Raw genomic sequence first — 6998 nt, 5'->3', positions numbered from 1 at the left:
GAACAGCTTGGTCTCCAGGATCCAAGGTGAGGAGTTCAAATTTGAACCCGGGTTTGTGTGGCTCCAAAGTTTTTGCCACTACAGCACACCTCGAGTGTTCCTCCACTGAAAGCACACTTCTTGGAACACACATCCTGATGCTTGGCTCAGAATATACGGTCTCTGCTGTGCATGGACTGTGCATGTCCATCGGTGTTTCTCCAGAGCTCTCCTTGCCACTTGTTATTGGCAAAACCATTCATGTGGTGCAAGCTTATCCTGAGATCTGGAACTTGAGTCACTTCATCTTTCAGGGACATTATTTGAACCCTAGATAATGACTTCCCTGGAAGAGAATAAAACCCAGCACCCAATCTTAGTCCTGGATAGAGGGCTGGATTGTTTAAATTTTATCCCTGGTGTTTGTCCCTTCTATATTCTGGCTCACTCCTGTGCTCACCCACTCTGTGTTCTATTGCTGGCTGTCATTCCTGACTCTGTGAAGTGCTCCATGTCCAGGGACACATAGTTTAGATGGGAATGTGAAAGGAGAGTCTTTAGAAGGTTTTGCTTCCGTTGTTGAGTTGACTTCCTAATGACTGGTAGAACTATGAGGAGTATGCCCTGCTCTGTGCTTCTAGGCTGACAGGAAAGCCCATTTGGAGCTCCTCCTTGATGTCCTTCAATTATTTCACTCAGTGCAATCTGGGAGGGAGGAGGGACTTTTCATTTGTTGCTGTCACCACTGTTGCTGGTGTTTCCAACCTCTCCCTTGGGAGTTGAGCCAATGAGAAGTCTGGGGAATTTTCTCTGAACCTTGGCAGAGGTGTTCTGGGAGGAATAAGGAGTCTAGGTGGAGGAAGCAGGAGGAACTGGAGCCTGGCAGCAAAGGCCACAGAACTGCAGTGGGAGGTGAGTGGCAGCCTTACATATGCTGGGGGTCTTAGGTTCTATGTGTGCTCAGAATGCCTAGATGGTAGGACAGTCCCTGGTGCCCAAGTCCTGCATGTTGTACTATCAAAGTAACAGCTTGTCTTCTAGCATCATCAGACACTCCTTTTCTGGGTGAACCATAGCCTTCTGCATTCCCCTGTAGGCATCTTACCTCCTGTCTTCAATTACTAGTATTTAGAGGCTGGCATGGAGTAATGTTCAAGATTAGAAAAGCACTGGAGGCAGCATTTGTTATATCAGCCAATGTATTGCTTATGGCAAAAGCAGCTTTATTCTTTGTTTTATGAGAGAAAAAGCCTACCAACAGCTAAACAGATCCTGAGGCTCATGAAAGAGCATTGCACCCTGAAACTTACACACTAAACATATTTGATACCTGTGTCTGGGCTTTTTGTCCCTAGGACTCATAGGAGTTCTGAATAAATGTATACGAATGAATGAATGAATGAACTGATACTGACAAGCTAGACTTTTTTACTTTTTATTTATTTATTTACACTTAATCATTGCCCATCTTTACAATTTACAATATGGATTCTCAAAGTGTAAAATCATTACGTGTCCAGTATGTCAAGGATATGACTGTACAATAACTTTCCATTCTTGTGTCTGTTAAATGCTTTTTCCCCCTGATCCCTTCCCTGCTTCCCCAACTGTCCACCCCCTCCTATGCGGTCTGGTGTGTACACTTGCTGTCTCTGCTATTGTATTTCCTGGTCTTTCAGTTTCTGCCATAAAGTGCAGATGTTCAGTGTCTATTGAGTGAGGACATGCACTGTCTTTCATAGTCTGGCTTGCTTCTACTTTTTATTTTAAACGATTGATCCAAACTCAGGTAAAAGTTATCTGCCAATGTTCAGGTCTAGAAATCACAATATAATCATGATAATAATTCCTAAAACATGCCTGCTAGGTGTTAGACACTCTTCATTAATTGCATTTTCATTATTGTCAATTACATGTAGCAACTTTTGTGACAATAGTGAGAGTTTTGCTGGCCTCCCCATCTTTTTAATTTTTATTTGTTTTATTTATTTAGTGATTTATTTTATTAATTAAAAATTATTATTCATATATTAAAATGCTATACATCATTTAGATTGTGAAGAGACTTTACCCGGCATGATATACAGTCCAGTCCAGTTGAGACTATTACACACATCCTCATCAACAGATAAAAAACCCTTATCTGTGTCCCACAAGTGTCTTACCTCTCCATTTCCCGCCCCTAAATTTCCTTTCCTATGCTCTTCCCCTCCCACACCCTCTTTCTACTTTGTCTCTAGTGTCCATTACAATTTTTAACACTTTTATGTTCTCCAGTCTTTCAGTCTCTACCATAGAGTGTGGACAGTCAGTAGATGTTAAGTGGAGACATACAATATCTCTCATAGCCTGACTTGCTTCACTCAGCAACAAATCTTCCATATTCATCCATTTCCTATTAAATTCCAGGGCCATGTTGTTTTTTATGGCTGAATACTATTCCATGGAGTATATATGCCATAACTTTTAAATCCATTCATCAGTTTGTGGACATTTGGGTTGGTTCCATGTCTTAGCAATCATGAATAATGCTGCAATGAAAATGGGTGTGCAAGTGCTTTTCTGACCGAGTGCTCTCCTGTCCTTTGGGTAGATACCCAGGAGTGGAATTGCTGGATCATATGGTAGTTCTATTTGAAGGTCTTTGGGGAACCCCCATATCATTCTCCATAGTGGCTGGACCAATTTACATCCCCTCCTCCCCATTTTTAAAAATAATGTATGGCACTTCTGAGTACTTGGTAGACTTATCAGAGACACTAGTTCCCCTACAAATCAAAACCTGAGTACTGCTGAGCTTTAGAATATCTTTGTGTTATTGGTACCAGCAGATGGCATAATGGTTATGTCACTGGACTCCCATGTAGTCGACTGCAGTTCGAGTCCTGGACCCAGAGACTTAAAACTCATGCCAGGCACATGTGCATGCATGCCCCAAATCCTACATGGAAAATGAAGAAGAAGGTATTGTGGCACGATCATCCCTCCTGCAGGGTGATTCCTTGCTTTCTGTCTCTGTTTCTCTCTCTCCAGTGAGCACATGCATCCTATAGCAAAAATCTAACTCTCTCTCTCTCTCTCTCTCGCTCTCTCATAGCGCATTTTTGTGCTATGATTGTCTTCTACTGCAATGACTTAAAGACTTGATGCCTCTGCTAGTATTTTTCAATGAACCAAAACCAACTAGAAAGTGAGCTGCTCCCAGAGAGGAAATGGTCTGTTTATATTTGTGAGACCTTAACATCTGTATCCATGGTGGTTAGAAAAGAAATGATAACCACAGGAAACCTCACATTTAATCAACTGTTTCTAGAGGATTTTGGTTTTCAGTGCTAATATATCAGTAGAGTAGTTTGCAAAGATATTGGTAAATAAATTCATACGGATTCCTCCACAGGGATTAAGTAAAGCATTTCTGGAAGTTTTCTTAAAAAGAGTTGTGAAGTCTCCCGTTTGTTAGAAGAGTGTTTTGATCCATAGGTGGCAGAAGAATGAAGGAATACATCTCACACCAGGGGAATGTGTAGTTTCATTCATGTTTAATGAATGAAGGCTGGGTTTGTATTTGTTACAAACACAGATTTCCTTCTTTATTCTTTGGGAATTAATCATATGGTATTTTCTTGTCTGAACTTGGTTATGTCACCATGAGTAATGCTAAGTGACACTTACTGGAAATAAGCACTATGGTCTTCAAACTTTCTGTGGATGAATACAAGATGCTGGTTAGGGACAATGGTGGTTATCAGGTGGTCCAGAGAGAGGCTTGAGGGAGGAGGGCAAGAGCACATGGGATCCTACTGCCTGAAGTCCCTCCACCTCAGACGGCATCACTAGCTTTTCTCCTTTCTCCTGCAAGACGGAGCGTGAGCATCATTTTGACTTGAAGCCATCTGCCACACCTTCACCTCGCCAACGTGCTCTGCAAATATTCCCACCATTGCAGTTCTCACACTGCAGGAATATTTTCATACTTACTTCCAGATCATGGACTAAGGTTAGGGAAAATATCTTAATAATTTCTTAGTCCCCAGTGCTGTTTAAACCAAAGTGTTCCATTGCCAAGGTGTTTTGGGCCAGAGCTAGAGGCTTTAAAATTTTTCCCAATATTTCTTCCTAAATGATGAAAAATGCTTTTCACTGCTGTTTTCTTCTAAGCTTTGTTTTTTATTTTTGTTTCCCTGACAAATGTCAAGAGAAATTTTTGGGTTGCAGTGGTCAAGGATAATAAGGACAAAAATGAAACTGGTTTCTTCCTCCTGCCTTCCTTGTTAGTAGTAGCATTTTTTTTTTTTGAAGAGGTTTTTGCTATAGGGCACGTGTGCTCGCCAAACAGACAGTGCGAGACATAGAGACAGAAAGTGAGAAATCACCCCCCAGGGGGGATGGTCACGCTGCAATCCCTTCTCCTCTATTCTCCTCTCAGGATCTTGGGCACGCACGCACACGCGCCAGGCGTGAGTTTTAAGCCACCGGGTCCAGGACGCGAACCGCGGTCTACTACATGAGAGTCCAGCGACATAGCCATTACGCTAACTGCTGGTTCCCAATAGCAGCATTTTTAAATGGCAGATACTGGAGTTTGGAGTTAATGGAGCAAAATTCACTTGCAAAAGAATCATTTTTAGAAGGCAAGTTAGAGACGCAAGCTAGGTCTTCAGTTCAAAGATTATTATTATTTTTTAGAGAGATTTTGATAAAGGGTACATGCACTCACTGGAGATAGAAAGTGAGAAATCAGTCACACCCAAAGAGGATGGCCATGCCACAGTCCCTTCTCCATCATTCTCCTCTTGGAATTTTGGGCACACATGCATATGTGCCCAGCATGAGTTTCAATACATCGGGTCTAGGACTTGAACTGTGGTTAACCATGTGGACGTCCAGTGCCTTAACCTCTATGTCACCTCCAATTCAAAGAACTTTGAAAATTTGTATTCAACTGTTGAGACAAGGTGAATCATTTAAAGAATAAAAAGTTTAAAGTTCTCTATAGAATGATGACTTCACAATATGTTGGTTCTTATAATGAAAGATGAAAACAATGCATATGTATATATATTATATGTATATTACATTGTAAACTATGATATATATATTATATTATATATTCATATATTCTATGATATATTTATCTCATCTATACATTTATACATGCTATATATATATATATATATTTATATTCACATAAAATAAGGTTTGAGAGTTTAAAGTAGATGCTATTCTATTCTATACACAGAATAGGTAGCTTAAATCCACATACATCTAGAGTTTGGGAGTTTAAAGTAGCGTTCTTTGGGGTAGGATGGTGGTCAGCAGTAAACACAACGCTCTGTAATCCTGACCTACAGGAGAGGGTTCCGGTTTTGGGTCTGGAGACAGCTTTGTGCATGCTGGACACAAGTGTGTCTATGATCTGGGAGTCAACCATGACCTAAAAATATTGGAGGTGCTGTCTTTCTAGCTCATAGAGGAATTCGGTACACAGACTTTTTTAAAAGCAAGGTGCTTTTCCTCAATACATACAGATATTATATAACGAAAACATGCTGTAGGGAACATAAAGATTAGAAGTATCTTCTCCCACATGTTGTTACCTGCGTTAGTCTGTGTGAGCACTTTGCCATGTACCAGATCCCATAAAACAATCATTATGTACATGTGAAGTGTTCCGGCAAACTGGCTTGCAATGGATTTGCCTGTGTATCCTTGAGTGACTCGTATCTGGCCACAGTTCATGGAGCACCAATTTGTAACCTGTGCGAGGATCCAGTGGAGGGACCCAGCAAGAACACTGAAACGTGCCGACCTGATCTAGTTCAAAGGCCAGAAAGCCTTGTAGCCGTTCACTCTTACGTGACAGAGGGTCGGGTCTCCTCTCCGTCTTGGTACAAATCAGGGTGGAGGGTTTGTGAAGGTCCCCACCTTCATACTCGGCATATTTTGAAGAGCCAGTGAGGAACATACTGTGAGATTAGAAGGCACCGATAATTATTTAGGGAGGGCTGCCCGACACTTTGGCTTCCTCTCAGACTCCTGCCCTACATATTAAGGTTTGCGAGTTGATTCCAAAGTCACGGGGTTGTCTGTGTGTGCGTGTGGGAAAACTTAAAAAGACTAATTTCTTCTCGTTGGCAGCATAATGAATTAAAAACCTTACTTCTCTCCAATTATCTGCCTCTTCCTACATTAATCACTATCCCTGTTTAGAAAGCTTCTGTTCCTCTTTAAGAGTTAGTAACACAGAAGACAAGAAATAGCTAACCTCTTATCGTCCTTGTTTAGGGAATTTAATCAGCTGCAAAAAAGCAAATTTAGAGTTTGGATTTTCTGATTCTTATAAAGTAAGTGGATTTTGTGTAAATTCTATCCATCACAAGACATATACCTTGGAAAAGCCATTGCATAACTTGAAATTTCAATTCTTAGCTGCAAAATGGGAATAATAAACTAAAAAGGAATAATACGTTTGCGAGGGTCAAGGGAGATACTGATTTGCTATTATCTGTTGCTAGATGTAATCGATGCAGTAATTTTAAGTTGTAAAATCAGATATAAGTGTGTTACAATTTGATCATTTTGCTTTGCCAAAGCCTTTCCGTAGTCCACATTTGACTTCCTGAGTGCCCTGCAAGGCTCTAGGGTGGGGGTAGAAAAGTTTTGGCTCTCAGTCCAGACCTTCCCATCTGATCTTCAAAGCTTTATCAGAGTACAAACATGTCTATTTGTTTATTTTTCTATGTTAGCTTTCATACTAACACCAAAAAATTGAGTTGTGGCAGATAGCTGTATGGTCCACAAAGTTAAAAAAAATATTTACTATGGTTCCTGTACAGGACAAGTTAGCAACCTCTGTTCTAGAGTTCTTGTGAGGCACATTTTGGAAGCTTCTACAGTACACTCTTGGAGAGGTTTTTTTTTTTTTTTTACTATAGGGCGCGTGCGCTCGCCAGACAGGCAGAGAGAAACATAGAGACAGAAAGCGAGAAATCATCCCCCAGGGGGGATGGTCACGCTGC

The 6998-nt window shown here is 40.9% G+C and overlaps 1 protein-coding gene across 1 annotated transcript in view; it reads left to right on the top strand.

Moving 5' to 3' along the window:
• The first annotated feature begins 827 nt into the window (after nt 1-827).
• The window catches only part of SERPINB7 (serpin family B member 7), a 73783-nt gene continuing 67612 nt past the window's right edge, over nt 828-6998 (top strand). The window contains exon 1 of the mRNA XM_027766235.1: nt 828-891. The gene's annotated coding sequence lies outside the window, so the exon portion shown is untranslated. The remainder of the gene's footprint in view (nt 892-6998) is intronic.

Source organism: Tupaia chinensis, unplaced genomic scaffold (assembly GCF_000334495.1).
Source record: "Tupaia chinensis unplaced genomic scaffold, TupChi_1.0 Scaffold000065_1, whole genome shotgun sequence".
In the NCBI taxonomy this organism is placed as follows: domain Eukaryota; kingdom Metazoa; phylum Chordata; class Mammalia; order Scandentia; family Tupaiidae; genus Tupaia; species Tupaia belangeri.
Note: the sequence above shows the minus strand (reverse complement) of the source record. Positions and strands in the feature narration are given on the sequence as shown.